The sequence below is a fragment of the Ailuropoda melanoleuca genome, chromosome 4 (assembly GCF_002007445.2).
Source record: "Ailuropoda melanoleuca isolate Jingjing chromosome 4, ASM200744v2, whole genome shotgun sequence".
Lineage (NCBI taxonomy): Eukaryota > Metazoa > Chordata > Mammalia > Carnivora > Ursidae > Ailuropoda > Ailuropoda melanoleuca.
This window is the reverse complement of record NC_048221.1, coordinates 45,520,179-45,543,274: the sequence shown is the minus strand read 5'-3', so window position 1 is coordinate 45,543,274 and position 23,096 is coordinate 45,520,179. Positions and strand designations below refer to the sequence as shown.

The 23,096-nt window shown below is 46.5% G+C and overlaps 1 pseudogene; it reads right to left on the bottom strand.

Annotated features, from left to right (window-relative positions):
* Positions 1-11,767: 11,767 nt before the first annotated feature.
* Positions 11,768-14,502, bottom strand: LOC100468164 (annotated as a pseudogene).
* Positions 14,503-23,096: the final 8,594 nt, after the last annotated feature.

The window sequence follows — 23,096 nt, the reverse complement described above, 5'->3', positions numbered from 1 at the left end:
ATGTCACCCCTCCATACCGTCCTTCACACCCCAACGTCACCCCTCCACACTGTCCCTCACCCCTCAACCCCCAGACTCGTCAGCTACTGGAGGAGAGGGAGAGAGAGTCTCGAGCCCTGACGCGCCTAGGATTCTCTGTTGTGAATCACCTATGGGGGCCCATGGGGAGCAGTTCCAAACATATCTCTGCAGCAGATGCTTCAAACACCATCCCATCGGCTACCTCATCCTGTTCCTCGGTCTTCTGATGTTTTAGGCCCTGCGTAAGACTGACAGATTTGGGGGTTACACAGTAAGTGTTTGAGGCATGAAGGTTTGGGGTCTCCATGGGGCCACAACCAACATGCTTGCTAAAGGCAAAGGGAATATGGAATGGGTAGAAGGTGGCAGTTATAAATATCAGCTATGACCACGTGATCAGTTGCAAAAACCAGGACTGTGATAGTTATTTTCACGTGACTATATTTGTTTATATACAAGCCAGTTTTCCCCTTTTCCATTGTCCTATCATCTAACATAAGTAGTAAACTTTATATTTCAGTATTTAAGTTACAGAATAAGAAAGATTCAGTGTGACTCACTTAACAAAGAAATGATTACTCAGGGGGCACCTGGGTGGCACAGCGGTTAAGCGTCTGCCTTTGGCTGAGGGCGTGATCCCGGTGTTGTGGGATCGAGCCCCACATCAGGCCCTTCTGCTATGAGCCTGCTTCTTCCTCTCCCACTCCCCCTGCTTGTGTCCCCTCTCTCGCTGGCTATCTCTATCTCTGTCGAATAAATAAATAAAATCTTAAAAAAAAAAAAAGCAATGATTACTCAGAAATGAATAAAGGCACTTTGGATACTTTATTGAGGAGATTTGTCATGTTTTTGGATCAATGAGGCAAACTGTACTTTGTTTCAACCATAGCATTTCTCATTGGTTAAATTTCCAGCTATCAAAGAAGTACTGAATATGAGATGGAAATGACACTCAAAAGCATCTAATTCAGCTAGTACTCATATAACTTAGGAATAATATTGCATTTGTCCACGTGACATAATTTAGCATCCTTTGAAAACCAAGTGTACAACAAGGTTCAAGGAAATTGGTATCTTTGCATTGGAGGATCAATAACCAAATGCCACTTGGGGGAACTCGTGCTCTCAGCCTTCTTAGAACTTACAAGCAGAAGAGACTTTTTGTTGATACCAAGCGATGGGGGGGGGACGTTCTGTGCAGAAATGGTTTTTGGTGCCAGGTGACTCATTTTTAAACAACTTCTACATTTGGCAGATGGTGATAATGCCAGTACTTAACGACAGAGCTGAGTAAATCAGGACGGCATGTTTCCACACTTCTCAGATGCTTATTTCTAAACATTATATAAAAATCATGTCTTTAAGTCCCTCTCTCCAATGAGTCATGGAGCCTAAGCGGGGCTGCTGCCTCTGGAGTCCATTTTGCCCTCCTGTAATGCACCACATTGACTGCAGCATGGGAAAAAGATCCAGATACTCATTTTCAGATGCTGAGAACATCAGGCCACAGAGTGTATTTACCACAGACATTGTCTGCCTTGACCATTCTCACACAAGTACTGTCATATGGATAAGACCTTCAAGTCTTCATCAAATTTCCATGTATCACAGACCAATTGAATTATGAAACCATAGACCTATGGGATGGAAGGGACTTATGGTCATCGAGGCTGGGGCAGAAATAACTAACTTTTGACCAAACATTTTATGCTCCCTCCTCCATGGTGCAGAGTTGCTGCTAAGAAGTGGCTGCCCAGGAAGGCAAAACATTTCCCAAAACCCTTTTGTTTGTAGAAGACCATGTGACTAGTACTGGCCAATAGAATGTGAGCAGAAGGGATGTGTGTCACTTCTGGGCAAGGCAGTTAAGATGGTATGCCATTTCTTTCCCTTTCCTTCTGGATGCAGAGGTCTCCAAGTCTCTAAGAAATGTCAGAGCCATGAGGTGAGATAAACCTGGGTCCCTGAATCACCACATGGAGGAAAGCCATGAAGGAACACTTTCATCAAATTTTTAAATGAGTAACAAAGACATGTTTACTGTATTAAACCACTGAAATTGGGGGTTTGCTCATTTTAGTAGCTAACATTTCCCTAATACAGAGGCCAACTTCCATCTCCCTAACGTTTTAATTCTCTTTACAACTCATAGGGAGATGAGTAGGAATAGCCAGAAGGAGTATGTATAATGTCAAGATGATGGACATTGGTAACAGGCAGACTAGGGCTTGAATTCCATTTTTAATGCTACATTATGTGGGATGTTCAAGTCACTTCTCAGGGCCCTGCTTATCTAATTTGTAAAATGGGCATAATGTTGTTGAGAGAAGTAAAGGAGCTCATTCTTGTAAGACACGAAGTATTCAAGAAATGAAGGCTTCTATTCTTATTGGCATCATCCTGCAAGTGATCATCCTACCTGTGCTGGTGGTAATATTAAAGAGATCAATTTGCAAGTTGTTGTTGTCATCAGTCACTTTCCAGAGGGCCAGAGGAATTTAGGAATACAGGTGGCTTCCCTAATTAGATACTAGGACCTTAGAAAACCAGTTGTGGGTAGTGGAATTGAAAACACTGATCCTAGCAGCCTCAGGCACCAGGAACTCAGAGACAACAGACATCAAGGTCTCTGGGCACTAATACATTTTAGCAATGCCCAGGGTCCTTCAGCACAGAGGAGATGGGAGCTGTTGTTTCCAAGATGTACAGGTGATGTCGTGTGGAATTTGAGGACGTGGGAGTCTCTAAGCACAGGGCTATTCTCCAACGGAGCCACAGGAAATGAGGCCCTCTCCTAATGACTCTATGGAAACCCCAGAGATGTTCTTGGGTGACACTGAGAAGAGGAGGCGCCAGTACCAGGAGAAGGCTTGGAAGGAATTCTGCCAAGTGGATGGGAGTAACATGGAGGAGAACAAAGGACAGGGCGAGTCGTCCGAAGTCCACACTCCCTGAAGCCCACACTCCCTAATCTTCAGTTCCTATGCCTGTTTCTTCAGCTCTGCTCTGAGCCCTGAGGCCCTCTCTGTCCTTTTAGCAGAAGTCTAGAGCGAGACGTTCTGCTGACCCCATGTCCCCCCTGGCTTCAGGACAGTCCTTGTTTGGCATCAGGAGTCTGAAAGAAGACCCTCCCTTCCCTTCCTTTGCCTAGATGCCAAGGGTTGGAAAAAGCAAAAGCAGATGTTTGGCCCAAAACTACTATAAAGATAGATGAGAACAGCCTGGTTCCTGTTCCCCTCCCCGGGAGTGATGATGGGGAGAGTGATAATTCAGACCGTGTCTCTGTCCAGTTCCAAGATCCCTTGGGCCAAGCTATTGAAGAGATGTCAGGAACCTGGACCTACCAGCTGCTTCAGATCCACTCCCTGAAAAAAAAAAAAAGGAGGAAAGAAAGGAAAAAACAGAAACAGAAGCTCCTGTTTAGCACCTCCAGCTTCCGCAGCAAGTGACACGGCTGGCCCAAGCTAACTTCTCCATCTGGTTTTCTTCTTCTCCTGTTTTTGTATTGTTGTTGTAATTTATAAGTACTGGAATTTGAACCATTAGCTCTGGTGGCGCTGGGGGGGGGGGCTCTCCATAATGTGAAGGAGAACCAAGAGAATTTCAGAACAATGTATTTTCCAGATTCCTGTCTTAACACCAAAATATTGACCCTCGAAGAAGGAAGGAAGGAAGGAAGGAAGGAAGGAAGGAAAGAAGGAAGGAAGGAAGGAAGGAGGGAAGGAAAAGAGAGAAGGAGGGAAGGACAGAGGGACGGAGGGAGAAAGGAAGGGAGTGAAAGAGGAGGAAATGTTCAGAGTAAATAATAATTTATCTTGTGTTAATCTTGTATTCTGGTTTTCAACACCTGCAAGACTGATAACCTTGAAGAAAATGAGGCCATGAATTAGCACATAAGTCAAAATACACACCTAAGGCAGCCCACTCCAGCACTGGACCACTCTGTTGAACATTTTCCTTTATGCTGAGACAAAACTATCTGCCTCTGTTTTCTACCCCTGGTCCTCTCCCCTGTCTTGGATCCACCCAGAACAAGTCTAATTTGCTTTCATATGTAAAAATCCACAATGAAGTCCTCTCCATGCAGGGACACAGGGAAAGGGTAGCCTTTGTGGAGGGTTAGTAGTTCTCCATGGGCAGTTTTCTTTTTTGGAGCAATAACAAGCAACTTTATCCGTGCTTTTATTTGAGGGATACTAAAGGACTCTCAGCTCCATGTCTTCCCTCTAAACTCCAGGATTGGCCTCTTCTATTGTCCTTAGTGTCCCCTTATGTGGAGAGTAGTCTGGAGGGATCAGGACTCAAGATAGCTAGGTTTGGAGGTGAGGGTATGAGAGGTGACTCAGTTTGTTTTGGAGTGTGGAAAGAGAGCCCCCCAAATACTGGAGATGTGTATGTTGAATCAGCAAGGAGCACAGCTGCTCCATCATCACCAAGTCCGCCCAGCTGGGAGAGGAGCAGGAAGCCAGGAACACCTCCCTCCACCCATCCTGTTCCAACACTGAGCTCAGCTTTCCTTGATCCTCTCACCTCTGTCTATTGTCTTCTTTTCTAGAATGTCCCTTACAACAACTGTTGCAGATGCTAGTGGAGATAAAAGATTTGAGAGAGGAGAAAAGAGAGTATATGTATTTATTCAGGATCTTAAACTCCTTAAAGCTTGCTCATTGTTAATTCTCCTCTCTAGAACTTACTCTCCTGATTTCCTTAGCCTTCTACTCCTATCTTCCTAAAATGACAAATACTGTTGGCTGATCTGTCACCCCTCCCATTTTCCTTTCTCATGGTAAAAGCTTTCTGAGTTCCCTCTGATGAGCCATCCTTCCTAGTCCACATGGTTCATTCAAGACTGATCACACACAGCTCACCATCCCAGGGATGAACTGAAGACCATGACCTGATCAAACAGTGTCATAGTGATTGGCTTCGGTGTGGAAACATGATGGGAGCCAATGATGGTCATTGTCACCCCCTCCTGAGGAAAGCCTGCTGAGCAGGAAGCCAACACAAAGAGAGGGAATAGGGATGAAGAGAGACGAGTTCTACCTTATGGCTATTCGAGTTGAGTATCTCTCTTGTATCCAAAAGAATTCTGAGAAATACTTGACCCCAGTAAGTCTCAAATATTGGGCTCTCAAAACCCCTTTGCACTTTTGAAGTTTATTAATGACCCCAAAGAACTTTCACTTATGTCGATTATTTATATTGCTATTTATCATACTAGAAACTAAAATTGGGAAATTTTTAATTAAAAATGAATAACAAACCCATTACATGTTAATAGAAATAACACATTTTTATGAAAAATAACTATTTTCCAAAGCAATATCTTTCGTGAGAAATGTGGCATGCTTTACATTTTTTCAATTCTCACGCAGTGTCTGGCTTACTGGGAGATAGCTGAATTCTCATGCATGCCTCTACATTAACATATTGCCATATGTTGTCTAGGTTCAAGTGTATAAAGAAAATCTACCTCACAGAGATAGGTATCATTGGAAAAGAGAGGAATATTTTCGTAAACTTTTCATGGAGGTGTGGATATTCGTTTTTATATCACCCTCAAACTTAACAAGGGGTACTTTCTTTTAAAAAAAAAAGATTTATTTGTTTGTTTATTTGAGAGAGAGAGAAGGGGCAGAGGGAGAGTATATCCAAATATCCAAGCAGGCTCCCGCTGAGTGTAGAGCCCCAGGCCGGGCTCAGTCTCACAGCCCATGAGATCAGGACCTGAGCCAAAACCAAGAATCGAATGCTTAACCAACTGAGCCACCCAGGCACCCCGACAAAGGGTGCTTTCTTAAAGATAAGTTAACGATGTGGAATCTGAAACTATAAAAATGAACTTTTCATAGTGAGTACTCACGAGAGAATGGGAGTGATAAAAGGCAAAATAATACCTTAGAATTACAAGGAAAATAGCTTTGATTTTGTGAGCTTTCTGAAAGGGTTTCAGGGACCTCCAGGGGTCCCTGGACCATACTTTGAGAATCGCTGCTCCATCCTAATCCTCACCAACTCTGACTCTGTATTTTTCTAATTTAAACTTCTAAAGAAACGGGGACTGATTTGGCTTATTCAGCCACCATTCAATAAGAAAAGCCCTGTTAGTCATTCAGCAAATATTTCTGGGTGCTCCCTGTGCTCCAGGCACCATGCTAGGAGCTGGGAGTACAGAGGGGGGCAATACAGACCTGGAGCCTCCTCGCACGTTGCTAACAGCCTAGTGCGGCACACAGACATTAATCACACAATATCGGGGTAACATAGCCATCTTGTAAACCCGGTTTGTAATTCTGGCCTCGGCATCGTGAAGGAAGCCACCAAGAGCATGAAGTCAGAGAGTGTTATGGGATTGGTTCCTTAATGAAGTGAGTTTTAGGAGATAAAAAGGACATGTAGTCATTTGCTAGATAAGTGGAGTAGAGGCATGGGCATGGGGGGTGTGCTTCAGGTAGAGGAAATAACATGGGAAATGTCTTAGGGAAGGAGAAGCTGCAGGAAGCCAGAGTGACTGGAAAGGGAAGGTGCAGAAAGAAGAACACATTGCAGGAAGAGTCTGGAGAGGCAGACAGACGCCATCTGTTAGAGCACTTGCAAAAGACCGTCTTCTCCACTGCGGGCCAACCTATAGAGGACTGCTTTTGAGTCAGGCACCTGTCACTGGTCCAGTCACCTGGAGCTACAGATGCAGGGTGGTAGCCCATGCTTAAGGGACCACTCAGAAGGGACTGTGCAAGTATGGCGAGCACTCCAAGTAGAGTCACAGTCCCCTCGGAAAATCATATTCCACGTCTCATTGCTTCACGGTTGCCTGATGCGCACCCAACCTCCAGTCTGGAAGCCTTGAAGATCTTCCACAGTTGCTAGCTCATCCCTGCTTGGTTTTCAGGAGGGCCACTGTCACAGGTGGAGCTCTAAAGGGGCAGATTTGAGACAGACATCAGCAGCAGGAGGTTAATAGGTAGTGCTCTTGGAGACAACACCCGTGCAAAGGAACGACAGAAGTAGGAGTAGATGGAGGGAGAACTGACCTGCAAGGCAGTCTCAACAAAGGTCTCAGCCGATCTCATGGGCAGCTCTGAAGATGCACTGGTCCTTCTGAACCGTCCCAAGTTGCAACCACTCCAGAAGGAAGCATGACCTAGGGGAGAAGCATGACAAGACAAGGCTGTTTTCCTCGGTTAACGCAGTCCCCAATGTGGGCTGATGACAGAAGGCTGTCTTCCAGCCCCATTCCCCACTCTGGAGGGAAGAATCCTTCTTTCCTGAAGGAAGCTCTGAGTAGTGCATCACAGAGCCCACCACGCTTGCGGACCTGCTCAACAAGGAACATGACGGTGTTTACGAGGACAACAGTGGCCAGGAAGTCAGAAGGACTGAGATCTAGGGCTGGCTTTCCATAAATCGATCACACACACAAACTTGTGTAGTTGCTGACCTGGATCCACTCTGCTTGTCTCCCCACTTTATCCCATAGCCTTTCTCTCTCACCAACCCACTTTCAGTGTAGGTCTCCATTCTCTCCTCACAACCCTCCGAGCTCTGGGCTACTTTGGGCCCTTTGCACCGTTGATAGGAAATATCTTGTTTGTGTGCTATGCTGAGACATATGCTCCATGGGTGTAGGGACTTTGTGTTGCTCATGTTCGTGTCCTCGGAGCCTGGAACACAGTAGGCACAAAAATATTTGCTGAAAAACTCAGTAACTGAGGGGGTGCCTCGGTGGCTCAATGGGTTAAGTGTCCAAATCCTGATTTCGGCTCAGGTCATTCTCAGGGTCGGGGGATGGAGTGGAGATTCTCTACCCCCTCCTGCCCCCCCTCAAATAAACAAAATCTTGAAAAAAAATCAATAACTGAGGCCCAGGCAGAGCAGGGGTATGGGTTTGCCGAGGCCGCCGTAACAAAGCAGCACAGACCACATGGCTTAAACTGCAGAAGTGTATCCTCTCAGCTCTGCGGGCTGCAAGTCTGAGATCAAAGTGTCAGGAGGGTTAGCTTCTTCCGAGGCCTGTCTCTCTCCTGGGTTTGCAAATTGCTATCTCCTCCCTCTGTCTTCACATGGTCTTTCCTCTGGGTCTGTGTGTGTCCAGATTTCCTCATCTTAGGACACCAGGGGCGCCTGGGTGGCTCAGTCGGTTAAGCATCTGCCTTCGGCTCAGATCACGATCTCAGGGTCCTGGGATCGAGTCCCAGAGGGGTGTATGACACAACCCATAACAGTGGGGGACACAAAAAGGCCATGATATGGGTTTTCTCTCTGAAAAGCACAGCTATATCACACTGAAGAAGGGGTGAGTTTTGAGTCCTTATGACACACCAGGCACTGTGCTGGTCCTTAGCGGGCACTACCTTATTTCTCCCCACAACCATCTGCTAAGTGGGTAATACTCTCTCCATTCTCGTGACAAGAAGACAAGGACTCCACGATCTGAAGTACTTGCTCAAGGTCACACAGTGGGCAAATGGAGAAGCTGCAACTTGAACCTAGATCCGCTGACCCTGTGCCTACGCAGTCAGCCATTTCTAGAGAATACCTGTTGCTTGTCCTCACAGCCTCCTAACCCCATGATTTGAATTGCTAACATCCTGCATCCACAGAGCTATAATCAGCTTAATTACACAGTGTTTTGTGATGGTCTTGCTAAGTCACCTGTAGCCCTCTCCAAGGAGAAGGGGATCATCTGGGGGAAAAAAACAGAAGCCCAGATGTTGCCCGCTTTCGGGGGAGAGAGGCAGGAACAAACATCTTTTTTGCTCCCAGCCTTGTCAAGGCTAATGCTTTGGTCCCCTCCCTGAAACCAAAATCAGAACTTACTTCATTCTCTGTTTCATTAGCTTGGAACAGGCCCAAGATGAGGTTAAAAATCAAAGAGTCTGTGAAAACTGCAATCAATTACCCTGAAAAATATGCTCAGCCTGAACAGATTTATTCAACGTTGCTTAGTGGGTGGCTTCACAGGACGGAGGCCAAGATTTCTCATCTGCTTGGCTTTGCCTTTGATTATTCATTGACTGGGACGGCTTTCTTACCATAAGCTGATACAGTCTCCCGTCTCAGAAAAGGGGGGAAAAATACAAAACACCACGTTTACTGATTCATTTCAAACAGAACATTTTTTAAGAGAGACAGACTAATGAATATTCCCTGTTTTTCCTTTTGAATTCACAGCAGGAGATTAATGAAAAATTTAGTGAAGGGTGGAGAGGTGCTGGTGGAATGTTCTGATTCCATCGAATGTTTATCCAAACACACATTATAATTGCCTGTTATAAGCCATGCACTGTGCTAGATGTTGTCCCAGATCATCTCCTTTTGCTTGCATAAAACCTCACAGGGAGGTGTTGTCATCCCCATTGTACAGATGAGGAAACTGAGTCTTTAAAATTGCATTGTCCAATATGGTAGTCACTAGCCACAGATGGTTATTGAAACTTACATTTAAAGTAATTAAAGTTTCTTTTTTAAAGATTTAATTATTTATTTGAGAGAGAGAGAGTGGGGGTTCGGGGGCAGAGGGAGAGGGAGAGACAGAATCTCAAGCAGACTCTCCCCCTCAGCACGGAGCCCGATGTGGGGCTCGATGTCAAAACCTTGAGATCATGACCTGGGCCGAAACCAAGAGCCAGACGCCTAACCAACTGAGTCACCCAAGCGCCCCATAAAGTAATTAAAGTTTTAAAAGTCTCTTCTTTATTTACGACAGCCACATTTCAAGTGCTCAACAGGTATATGCGGCCAGTGGCTATCGCATTGCACAGCACAGACCTAGACCACTTTCAACATCACAGAAAATTTTACTGGACACACCCCCCTAGGAGTTAGAGGCCAAGAGACCTGCCATTTGCTTAATCAAAGGCAAGATCCAAATCCGGCTCTCTCTACTCCAAGTCCAGGTTCTTTCCACTATTGCAACACACCCACAGCATCTATTATCTTCCCAGAAGGGAGGCCATTAGCTCCCCAGGGACAGCAACATTGACCCTCATTTCTTTGGTAATCCCTTGAACTTTGGTAAAAACTTTTTTCTGCCTTGAAGTGTGTGTTGGAAAATGCAAAGAAACGGCCAGCAGGTGGTGTGCGTGTCCCATGTCTCATAACCTGAACCATCTCAAGGCCCTGCTAAAAGAGGTGCTTGCAAAAGCCAAAACCTTGTTTGTTTTGACAAAGGGCTTGTATAGATATTTCCCCAAAAACAGATATACAAATGGCCAATAAGCCATATGAAACGATGTTCAATGTCATTAGTCTTTGGGGAAATTACAAATCAAAATCACAATGAGGTACCACTTCGTACTCATTAGGATGACCATAGAAAGAAAGAGAAAAAGAGGAAAAGAAAAACAACAAGCAGAAAAAAAAAAAACATAGGTAAGGAAGTGAAGAAATTGGAATTCTTGTGCCCTGTTTGGGGAAATGTAATATCGCACAGCCACTGTGGCAGTTCCTCAAAAAATTAAACAAGAAATGCCCTTAAGATCCAGATTCCACATGTAGGGATATATGTAAAGGAATTGAAAGCAGGGACTTGGAGAGATAATTGTACACCAATGCTCATAGCAGTATTTCTCACAACAGCCAAAAAGTAGAAACAACCCAAATGTCAATCAGTGGATAAATGGATAAATAAAATGTGATATATTCATACAATGAAATATTATTTGGGGGCGCCCGGGTGGCTCAGTTGGTTGAGCATCCGACTTGATTTTGGCTCAAGTCGTGATCTCAGGGTTGTGAGATGGAGCCCCACGTAGGGCTCTGTGCCAAGAGGGGAGTCTGCTTGAGATTCTCTCTCTCTCTCCCTCTGTCCCACCTGTATGTGGGTATGGGTGTGTGTGTGCACGCACTCTCTCTCTCTCTCAAAAAAAAAAAATCGGGGCACCTGGGTGGCACAGCGGTTAAGCGTCTGCCTTCGGCTCAGGGCGTAATCCCGGCGTTGTGGGATCGAGCCCCACATCAGGCTCCTCCGCTATGAGCCTGCTTCTTCCTCTCCCACTCCCCCTGCTTGTGTTCCCTCTCTCGCTGGCTGTCTCTATCTCTGTCAAATAAATAAATAAAATCTTAAAAAAAATCATTTGGCCTTTAAAAGGAATAAGGGATACCTGCTATAATATGGATAAGTCTTGAAAACATGCTAAGTTAAATAAACTAGATACAATAGGATTCGTATTATATGATTCCATTTATATGAGGTACTTAGAGTGGTCAAATTCATAGAAAGTAGAATATCAGTTATCAGGGGCTGTGGGGAAGGGATAGTGAAGAGTTAATGTTTAATGGGTACAAGAGTTCCAGTTTGGGAAGATGAAAAATTCTTGTAGACGAATAGTAGCATGTGAGTGTGCTTAATACCACTGAGTTGTACACTTGGAAATGGTCAAAATGGTAATTTTTATATTACATGTATCTACTCATAATAAAATTAAAAAAAAATAAAACAAGGATGGGACACCTGGATGGCTTAGTCAGTTAAACATCTGCCTTTGGCTCAGGTCATGATCCCAGGGTCCTGGGATGGAGCCCTGCATTGGGCTCCCAGCTCAGTGGGGAGCCTGCTTCTCCCTCTCCCCTTGCTCCTCCCCCCACTTTTATGCTCTCTCTCTCTCTCAAGTAAATAAAATCTTAAAAAAAAAAAAAAGAATTATTCTGTCTACCCCCTCCCATGATTAACAGGCATGAAATTTAGTCCTGCTCTCCACCCAGGCCTACCTGATTGTCAGGTCCACAGTAACAGGGGTCCTCATCATAAATCAGAGATATTTTCGTCTCCATCCCCCTTGCCAAGATCCAGTCCAATAGTCACGTGTCCCAGGGTATTGTGACAAAGGATCTCCCAGCCCTGATAATCATTGTTGCTGTGAGATGTGGTCCAGGACAGGGAGGGGTTGGGAGGGCCAGGGAGGCTCCGGCTAGTGTCCTACTTTCAATCACAGAAACAGAGGCTGTTTCTCAGAAAGCTGCTCTTGTCCATGTTCCTTATCCGAGCTCTTGAAAGCTTCCACAGAATGAAGCACTGCAGAGGATTTTGATCATGGTGGTTCTTGTCTCGTAGGAACCAGTGGTCCCCCAGCCCATCCTGGCATCCACAGACCCCAGAGCAAGACCACAGGAAGCAAGGAAGCTTCCTCTCCAGCATTACCATGGTGGCCACACCGGGGCCTTCCAGAGCTCGTCCCACTCATGGCCACCTGCCCGTGTGTGTCATCCTTCATGGCGATAAACACGTTGGGCATAAGCAGTGTGGTGATGGTGGCAAAGACAGTAGATGATGCCACGCGTGAAGGACAAGTTCACGTCATAGTTGGCAGGCCCATCAATGATGGTGAGGAAAAGCTGAAAGGGGTTGAACAGTGCCATGGGGTAGTGGTGGAATTGTCCCTGATTGGCTGGGTCCTCTGTCTGGAAAATGACATAGGATGCTGAGGCAAATCCCAGAATAACAAGGCATCAGCTGGCAGAAAGGCTTCAGGTCTCCGAAAATCATCTTCTAGGAGTGCCCGGCTGGTTCAGTTGGTAGAACATGCAACTCTTGACCTGTGGGTTATGAGTTCAAGCCCCATGTTGGATGTAGAGATTAATTTAAAAAATAAAATAAAACCAAAAATCATCTTCTGGATCACGGTGGTGAAAGGACAGAGCATCTGGAATCCTCCAGCGAGGTAAGTAACACCACACCAGCCCAGCTCCAGGGCAACGGACGTGGGCACCCTTTCCCCATTCAATGTTGGAGAGCCACATCCTCGTGTTCCCCAGCACCATGCAGGCATAGGTGATGATAACGACATGGAATGGCCCCCAGGGGACAGTCTGTCCCAAATAGCAAGAGGCACCAACACCAAAGATGCCTGGGATCTCTAGGAGCAGGATGACCACACTTCAAGGATGGGGACCAACTCCCTCACCAGCCAGACTTTATCCTGGTGAGTCACGTGGGCCTCCTGTAGTGGTTTCTGCTGGAAAATGGTGTTATCACAGGAATCTGTGCAGTTGCCAGTACGGAACTTGAGGGGCCGGTGGATGTAGCCGATCACACAGAGGGGGTACTACGCACCCAGAACACAGAAGTACCACTGCCCACATGTCTTCCACTTGAAGCTCACTAGCTGCTTCCCCGGGGTCTGTTCCAGGATCTGGTGAGCCTCCTGCTTCTTGGGGGAGACTGTGAGTTCTGGAAAGGACACGTCCTCCCCCCAGCAGTTGATCTCTGTGAGGTCATAGAGAGCGGAGGTCAGTGGCCCGTAATTCCACTGGATGTGCTTCGGCTTCTGCGTCAGGTGCTGGGACACCACAGTGCTGCCCTCCACTCCAACCAGCTTGAAGGGGGTGAGACCCTGGTGACCGGGTGTGCGTGAGGTCCCGGGAGTGCAGGTGGTCGGCGCGCCCATTGGAGGATAGTGGTATGGTGCACATCCGGCAGGCAAAAGTTTGTTGGACTGGAGGATGAGGATGGGCAAGGTGGTGCTTCCTGGGGAGTCCTGGGCCCAGACTCTGGCTCCATGCCCCATGGGCAGCCTCACGATCTCCTCACTGCCCTCACAGGCAGCCAAGGACGATGGGGGCTCTCCAAAGTAGATGAGGTTGCAGGAGCTGTGATGGAAAGCTGTGCCTGTGGCTTCTGTAGAGATGCTGGCCCTGGGGGCAAGCAGGGCTCCCATCGAGTTCACGTTCTGGTTCACGACGGCCGTGTGCCGAGCAGTCCCGAGCAGTCCGACCTACAGACGGCTCGCCCTGGTCAGGCTCCTTGACCAGCACCATGGCTGCCTCGAGACCGTCCCAGAGGACTGCCACATGCAATGCCATCTCCCCCAGGGCTCCTCCTGTGTAAAGTTGCAGGTTCATGCCAGTAGAAGTTTCTTCAGGAAACAGGTCATTTTCCTTGGCTGCCTGAAGCTGTGGAGACTCTTGACCCCTCTTTGGTTGCAGCATCCGAGCCTTGTTCAGATGCCGGCCCCAGTGCTGCTCTCTGAGCAGCCAGGAGACAGGAGTTTCTGGGGGTGGATCCAGGGCGCCTCTGCCTTAGTGGGAGGAGCCCCTGGGTCTTCTCCTTTCAGGCACTGGCGGGTTGTGGAGAAGTGGTCAAAGTTGCCTGTCTAGGACTTAGCAACAGCCGAGGAGGAGGCAGGGTCTGTCTGGGGTTGGCACTGAGAGTGAGTGTGCCTTCCATGAGGCTGTGTGCGCAGCTTGCAGTCTGCGGCTGTGGCGTGTGTGCGTGTACGTGCGCGTGCACACACGTGTGTGACCATACACGTTTTTCTGTTGCAAGACGTAGCCTATAGATACCATTGGAATGGTGCACTTTTCCTCTTTTCCCCCTCCCTACTCCTTCTCTTTACATTCTTTTTCTTATCACTTAGACACTTGGCAACAAACTGGATGTTAACAAACTGGAAAACAGCCACCTTCCAATGTCAACTCCCTTGGCTTTAAATATACCTGGATGTGGATAACTCTGAAACGTACCTCTCCAGGCAGACCCATCCCTGAACCTTTGTATTTATCTGTCGACTTGATGCCACACTCGAGCATCAAAGAGGCATTTCAAAATGAATTTGACTGAAAAGAAATTCTCATTTCCCTGACCCTGCTGCCTCCCAAACTTGTTCTTCGCCTCCTTCCTTATTTCTATAAATAGCACCATCACCCACACAGTTATTCAGGCCCAAACCCTAGGCGTTGCTTCCTTACTGACCCTTTCTACACACGCACGCGTGCACACACACGCACACCACATCCTTTCTCACATGCACGCGTGTACACACGCACGCACACCACATCCTTTCTCACACGCACGTGTGCACACACGCACGCACACCACATCCTTTCTCACACGCACGCATGCACACACGCACGCACACCACATCCTTTCTCACACGCACGCACACCACATCCTTTCTCACACGCATGCACACCACATCCTTTCTCACACGCATGTGTGTGCAAACACACGCACACCACATTACTCTGTCAGCAAATCATGGTGGTTCTACCTCAGAAAGAGGTCACGAATCCATGTACTTCTCTCCATCTCCCCGGCACTTCCCTCATCCAAGTTGTCGTCCTCTTCTGCCTGGGCCGCTGCAACGGCTTTTAACTGGTCTCTGTGCTTTGACCTTTGTCCTTCTCTAAAATTGAATCAGAACAAGTCACTCCCTTTATTTATTTATTTTTGTAAAGGAAATTCTTAGAACTTTTTTTTTTTTTTTTTTTTTTTTAGATTTTATTTATTTATTTATTTGTCAGAGAGAGGGCTCACAAGCAGGGGGAGAGGCAGGCGGACAGAGAAGGAAAGCTCCTCCTGGAGCAAGGAGCCTGATGCGGGACTCCATCCCAGGACCCTGGGATCATGACCTGAGCTGAAGGCAGCCACTTAACTGACTGAGCCACCCATGTGTCCCAAGTCAATCCCTTTAGAATAAAACTCAAACTCCTAGAGTTCTTGTAGGCCGACAAGGCCCTATAAGATCTGGCCCCTGCTTGCCTGTCTGATCTCACCTTCTAGGACTCTCCTGGCTGGTCACTGATCTGTCATTCCTCATGGGGCTCCTCAATTACCCCAAGCCCATTCCTACCTCATGGCCTTTGCATGATCTCTGGTCTTGATTCAGGGGTTATCAGCCCGGAGAGGCCTTCTCTGATGACTCTATCTCAAGTGGCCTTTTCCTTCCAGTCTCTAAGCCATCACACTATTTCTACCCCTCAGAACATGCAGCCCAATTGTAAATGACACGGATGCTGTTTCCTTACTTGTTTCCTGGTTTGGTGTTGGTCTCCCACACTGCACCATAAGCTCTTCTTCCCTACTGGAATTTGAACTCAAATCAAACTAACTCCAAAGTTCCAGTTCCAAAAGAGAAGGAAAAATACATCCATAAGAACTCAAATACATGAAGCATATTTTCCATTAAAATTGCCCTCTTGTCTTCCTATCTTCAAAACCCCTTTGGCATTCTTGCTCTGAATTTCCTTCAGAACAAAGCTATTCAAATGCTTGATCATGACATGGTTCAAAATGGGCTGTGATACAGGAAATGGAAAAGACCACATTTTAGAATAGTATTGATAAAATCCCATTTCTTCAAATTAAAGGCATATGTAAAAATATCTCTCACTCTGCATGAACATAGCCCCCTTACACACACATACACCTTCCACAGATATATTTTAACTCTGGAAGGAGATTCACTAAATTGTTAGTAGTGTTGGCTGGGAGGAGAGGAGAACTTTCAAAACCCGCCATTACTCCTAATAGTTACTTCTGGGAAGTGGGATGTCCGAGGGCAGGGAGAGGGAGCAGCAGGGCTAATTTTCAACTGGAATGCACCCATGTGGGCTTACGCACTGGTCACAGCCAGCGTTCTCTCATACTGGCTGCGCTCATGCCACACCATCTTTTACATGTTTTCGCTGACGCCCAGAGAAGGTTTTGCTTCATTATACTACACATTTCTATATCATTTAAATTCAGTACAATACACAAACAGTGATTCAATTCTCTTACCCCAGGCTTACACTGCATACTTGACAAAATCTGGTTCAACCCAGTACTGAGCATTTACTGTGTACTAAGTCCTGCCTAGGGGCAGAGATAGATGGGACATCATTCCTGCCCCCAAACCTCATGGTCTGCAACCAAGGATATCATCACCCAGCTTGATCACTGTCCTTGGTTTCAACAATTTGCTCTGAAAAACTGTTGGCTTTTTTCAAAAAACAGAATCTTTTTCAACAAGCAAAACCATAGAAAATTCTCTTGGGTGGTGGGTGGGGGACAAATAAATGCCTACTTGCCTCTGAAGATAGTTCCAAGAGAATACCAAAAGTCTTCGGAAAAAGATAGCCAATAAAATAAGTCCTTGGTTGCCAAAAAGGCTTGGATGTGGACTATCTTTTATCTGGTGTATAAATTCTGCACCACACAAAAAAATTGGTCATTCTGATTTCCTTAAAACTGGAGTTTTTAGTTCTATCACAACTCCTTTTTCTTAAAACAAATATTTTTGTTGCCTTTACATTGCCTTTACTATACTGAACTGAAATTCACAGAGAGTATAATACCTATAAAACATTTCTAAAAATCAGTACATTGCTCTGAACGTCTTGTAAGGAAGAAAAAAAGATATGATTTATAGTACAATATGCATTTCAATTCAAAAGTGCTCAGATGATTAAAGAAGACAGTGAGAAGTCAAATATATGCCCCTACTTTTAACGAATACGTCCGGGTTTCAGAAGTGTGAGACAACGCTCAACAGAAAGTTGTTGACCATTTTGTTTAATATGTGCTATTTCCCAAAAAAAGGGCTAAAAAGGCATACATAAAATTTCTGCAAATAAAAACAGCTATAAGTAAAGGCCGGTGCAATTGTGCGGCACTACTGATTCAGATCCCAAGCATGGTACTGCCATTGATGATGTAATTTTCCAAAATGGTGGACAACTCTTAGTAAAGTGATAGAGGCTTGCTTTCATTTATGCAGTACCATTCCTGGTAAGCTTGATGGCTATTAAAACCATACTGGTATTTGTGTTTATGTGGGAGAAAAAGAGTGAGGATCTATGGTAAGGTGATGAAAAATAAGTTCTCACCTATAGTAAATGTATTTTAGGACTTTTTAAAAAGAGTTTACTATTCATTTGAAAGAGAGAGAGAGAGCACAAGTGGAGGGAGGGGCAGAGGGAAAGGGAGAGGGAGAAGCAGACTCCCCACTGAGCAGGAAGCCTGATGCAAGGCTCCTCTCTGTCCTAGGACCCTGGGATCATGACCTGAGTGAAAGGCCAATGCTTCACAGACTGAGTCACCCAGGTGCCCCATGGTGGGACATTTCAAATCCTCAGGGGATACAAGACAACTCTTGCCCCACAGGCCTGCCTCACAGGGGTCCCCCAAACCAGTAGGACATGAGATTTCCACCTCCACCTCCACACCCCTGCAATCCTTATGAAAACCAAAAGTGCCCTCTTAAGAAAACATCCCCTAAGGACGGTACTGTCCCTTTTGAGAAGAACTTCCTTAAAGTCACAGCTCCTTAGGAGAACTTCAGGTCTCTCAGACATTTTGGGGGGGGTTACTGCAATGCCCAGTCTGTACTCTACCACCCAGCTGGGAATCCAAGGGGTAGCAGCAGAAGAAATGACATTAGCTCCAGAAAAGAACAATCCTGCCCCTCTGAGTGATAGGCTTAACCTCAGGCAGTTGGTGAAACTCCAGCTCCAAAGAGCACACAGTACTGGGGAAATACATAGTGACAGCAGGAAACTAGGCCAACAGATGACACGGACAGAGAGGCCCTGTAAGACACAATAGGGCATGCGAGAACAGGAAGGTGAGCTGCAGCCACAGGAAAACACGAGGGTGTGCGGCAGGATTCCACCTACAAGACAAGGCCCCAGTTGTTGGAGAATCACAGTGTAAGGACACTTCCAGAAATTCAGAGGGGAGAGAGAGAGAGGGAGAAAGGAGGGAGAGAGGGAGATGAGTAGAGAGGATAGAGGGTATTGGTTAAGAATTTGGGCTTTAGGATTACACAGGTTCAAATCCCAGCCCCTCCAGTGATAAGTGTGACTTTGGGCTGGTTGTATTATTTCCCTTTGATTCAGTTTCTTCATCTATAAAATGGGCACTAATGATAGTCTCTATCACGTGGAGTTGTTCTGGGCGTGAGACAAGATCATAGGTAATATGCTGAGCATGGTACCTGAGGGGCCTGTGAGCTGGTCCAGCGCGGGACTGTAGTTTTGTTCCCCTTTCTCTGGAGCACTTGATGCTAAGCAGGTACAGATCAACCTGAGTTGATGAACTCACTGGGAAGGTCTTGGAAAAGGTACTATTCTCGCTATCAACGATGATACAGAGTAAAGGAACCAGACGCTGGAGCCGGGGTAGGAAGTGGGGACTTGGTTTCTACACTGGCACACAAGATCACAGGCAGTACCGTTCACAAGAGGAAACCAGGTCAGCCTAGTAGCTGAACCAAGGCTCCTGAAACCTCTGAGCGAGGAAGGCAATGGTCTCAGTGCCTGGGGGCCATCGAGGTCCTAGGAGAAAGTCGCGCCAGCCCACCATGGCAGAAAGAGAACTGAGGGGCCGGACAGCCAGTGGGCACCATGGCGCACTGGGAGGAGGCCTTGGCCAGACCCAGGGGAGCCCTCTGCTGGCTTGCAGACCTGTGGCCCCACAACAGGAAGGGCGGGCCTGCCTTCTCCCCTCTAGGAACTGGACAAGGCAAAACTAAACGGGAGCCATACAAAGTAAAAGGAAAGTAGGCCAGCCCTGGCTCCTTCCCCCTTACCAGCTCCATATCACGTCACTCTTCCCTTTGTGTTCTGAGCTCCAGCCACACTGGCCATTTCCTTGTTTCTCGAAAATGCGAAGCTCCCCCACCCACATCCCTACCACCCACTCTTCGCCTGGCTAATTGCTGCTCACCCTCCAGGTCTCGGTTCAAACATCACTTCCTCAGAAAGGCTGTCCCTGAACTCCCAGGCTAGGTGCGGGGCTCTCCCACTCACTCTCATCATTGTCAGTTCTCACCTTTTGCGTCTTCACATCTCACGCAACTACAATCAGCGTTGGTGTAGGATTCTGCTCAGTGTCTGTCTCTCCCGCTGGAGTGGACAGTCCAGAGGGTAGACGCTACCTGGAGTCCATTACCCCATATCCTCTGCTAGGCAGCCCAGTGCCTGGGACATGGTGAGCCCTCCGGAGATGTCGGTGGAGAAGAAGTTGGATGGGAAGAGGGAAGGAGCCCCAAAATTCAGAGTGGGGTTACTGGGTTTGTCCTCAGAGATAACCAGATCCATAGACTAACTCCACTCTTAGAAAAACCAGGCCACCAACATTCCTGATTGAATATTCATTTTGCAGTAACTTCTCACCCTATTTCAAGGCCTAGCTCACAGTGAAGATTTATGCCATCCTCTCCTCTCAGACGCAAATGACCGTGGTGGAAAATACCTTGATTTATCTCCCTCTCCTCCCTGCTGTCCAGCAAGATGCCATGAGTGATGTCAGGTGCACCATCCCTTTGATCTTGCTGGTGAAAAAATATATTTGGTACAGAATCCAGGCAGAAGTGAAAGCTGAAAAGTAGATTTCTCTCCACCTCCTTAAATCCTCCACTCTCCCACCACCACCACACAAACAAACCCCTGCCAAGCTAAAACCTGCCAAGCAAGACACCTGAGCACCATTTTCTGGCTCATGGGCAAGACATCAGTTTATTTCCAGAGATATTTTTCAGTGTTTGTTTTTCCTCCTGCATCATCCCTGTTGGGAAGCTCAGATCCTTGTAGGTGCTCATGGGGCATAGGCAGAGAATACGTAGCCCTGGACGTCCAGCTCTTGTTGAAGGCACAGAAATAGCACTTTCCCAGCATTTGGCTTCTGATAGCTAATTATCCCCTCTGGTCCCTGAACTCCCCGTTCTGAGCCAGCAACTATGCTGCCGTGCGCTTTGCCTACATGATCCTATCTAATCCTCCCAACAGCTCTATGGGAACAGATATTTTTCTTGTCTCCATTTCACAGATGAGGACAACTGAAGCAAGTTGAAGTAACTTCCCAGACCCACGTGACCAGTGAGAGGCGATAGTAGGTGTCAACTCAGGTCTCTTTGCCCTGGCAGCCTGATCTCTTAAATGCCACACTTTATTGCAAGAATAATCGCTGCTTATAAATGCTACTTACGGAGTACTTTGACAGGTTAGTTTGTTAATGGACTAGCAGTAGCAACAATAGCAATGAGAATAATTGTAGCTCAGTGTTCAATGAATGTTACCTGCTGTTGTTATTGTTGTTGTTATATTTTTAGCCTTGATTTAAAAATATCATCTTAAAGGGAGGGAGAGGCCATCCCTCTGAAGACTCTTCTCTCCTCTTTGGCCTCTGCCTGGGCTCTGGTCACAGAAGCAGGTGTATGTGTGACCAGGTCATCTGTCAGTTGAGGTGGCCACAACCCAGTTGCTCAGTTCCCCCTGGGTCAAGGGTGTACCATCACATGGGCCCCAGAAGCACCCAAGCGGGATTTGAGATGCACCCATAAAGGTGACAAACCCCAGCTTCTATTACCAGTTCCTAGAACTAGGCTGTTTCCCCACGTACAGTCCTGTTATGATTCATACGGAGTGAGAGCTGAATGACAAGTTCAAGTCTTTCTTTTTTTAAATATGCTGACCCAAAGAGACCTGGGGAATGCGGATGGGGCATGTTTAATAGCAGAAGACTCCTTTAGAAAACCTGGAGTGACTTCCAAGAGAGAAAAAATTTGTATATATATATATATATATCAAAACCAGCTTGTAATGGCAAACACAATCCTTTCTTTCATGATTTTCTAACTATGACAATTCTCTATTATAAAGAAGCTGGTCATCCAGGTGGTAGCTCAGCAGCTCACATACGAGGGGAGGCAATTCGTGCATGGGGGGGACTCTGGGGTGGGGGCCATTCAGACCTCCGTTCAAATTCTGGCTCTCCTACTTATTAGCTGAAAAACTTGAGGCAAGCTTTTTGTGATTTCTCTGAGCTGATGTAAGATAGTCATGTCCATATCCACCTGATAGACTTCTTATGGGGGTTAAAAAAAAAACTCAAGTACTTCAAGTGAACAGAGGAAGTAGGGTATAGCGGTGAAGGCCATTAAGTCTGCAACTAGACCTGAAATAAAATCCCAGTTCAACCACCTCCTAAGACTTTGGATGGTGGCTTGGGTTCTTTGAGCTGCATCCATGGGAAAGCCACCTACTTCCAAGGGTTGTGTAAGAATTGTGTGTGATGGTATCAGCAATGTCCTTAACTCAGTGCTGGCACTTGACGAGGGTCTCCAAAAAAGGTAGTGCCACCTATTAGGTGTGGGCAGGGCCAGACCCTGGGCTTCTCTATGATCTGGCCGGCAGTCTGAAGTGAATTCCCCAGGCAGGAGTCGGGCAGCAACTGAGAACAGGCTATGAGGTCTAACGTGGAAGAAAGAACCGCATGTCAGTGGACCCTTCTCTGCTCTACCCCGGAGCTCTCCTAAGACCTGCTTGCCCCATATTTCTACCCCACCAACTGGATTCTTAAGTTTGGGCTCTTAGGACATTTATCAGTGTGGCTATCAGCAACAGCTGAGGGAAGGGCTAAATTTTAAATTGATGCCAATATTTCTTATGGAGATGAGGCTAATAAAAAATCTGGTGGCATGAGAGTCATACGACATTTTGCCTCAACCCTACGATAATGGAGAGTTGCTTCAAAGACAGCTTGGCCACACTCCTTTTCTAGGTAAATTTAGTCCTGGATATAGTTGCAGGTCAGCACACCTGCTCTTTTTTCCTTGCCACAAAGTGGGCACTCTTCCTGGTTAAAAAGGGATCTTTGGTTGACGTCAGTAAGGAATTCAGTGAGTAGCCAATTGGATCATGGAAATCCTAATTGTAGCAGGGCTGACGGTTGATGAACTTCTGCCTTCCCCAAAGGACTTTTTAAAACACTTATTGTGACATTCCACTCTGTAACTGAACTTGCTGGATAAACAGGTGGGCCAAGTATAGTCAGTAGGACTTTGGAGTCTGATGTATACCTGATGCCACATTTCTTATCTGTGAAACAGGACAAGAAAACCTGCCTCGTACGTTTCATGGGAAGATTCAGGATGGTTTTCCCCCTGCACCTCTTCACGCTCAGCTCTCCCTTCCAGGAGCCTGGGGCGGCCCACACTGTTAGTTTTCTACTCAGCTGTGATTCCATACTCCTTGTATCTCAGAAACAAGATCCTAGTTTGGTTCACTCTCCTTTAAGTGGCCATGTTCTTTGTTTGGGGGTACAGGAGGACTGGCCCCCTAGGCAGTCTTAGGGAAGGAATCTTGTTTCATTTAAGCCAGTCCTGGCAGTCGCCATCCTCCCCAGCAAGCGTGTAGTTTAGACTAGAGTGCACGATATAGTTCTGGTCAATGAAATGGGGAAAATCTGCTTAGGAGCCTCCGGGAAGTTTTTTTGTTGCCTTAAAAAAGGGATACGAGACAGGTATGAGTCCCTTTCTATCTCTGAGCATTGTCATCCGTATGCAATAACTGAAAGAAGGCAGACATCTTTA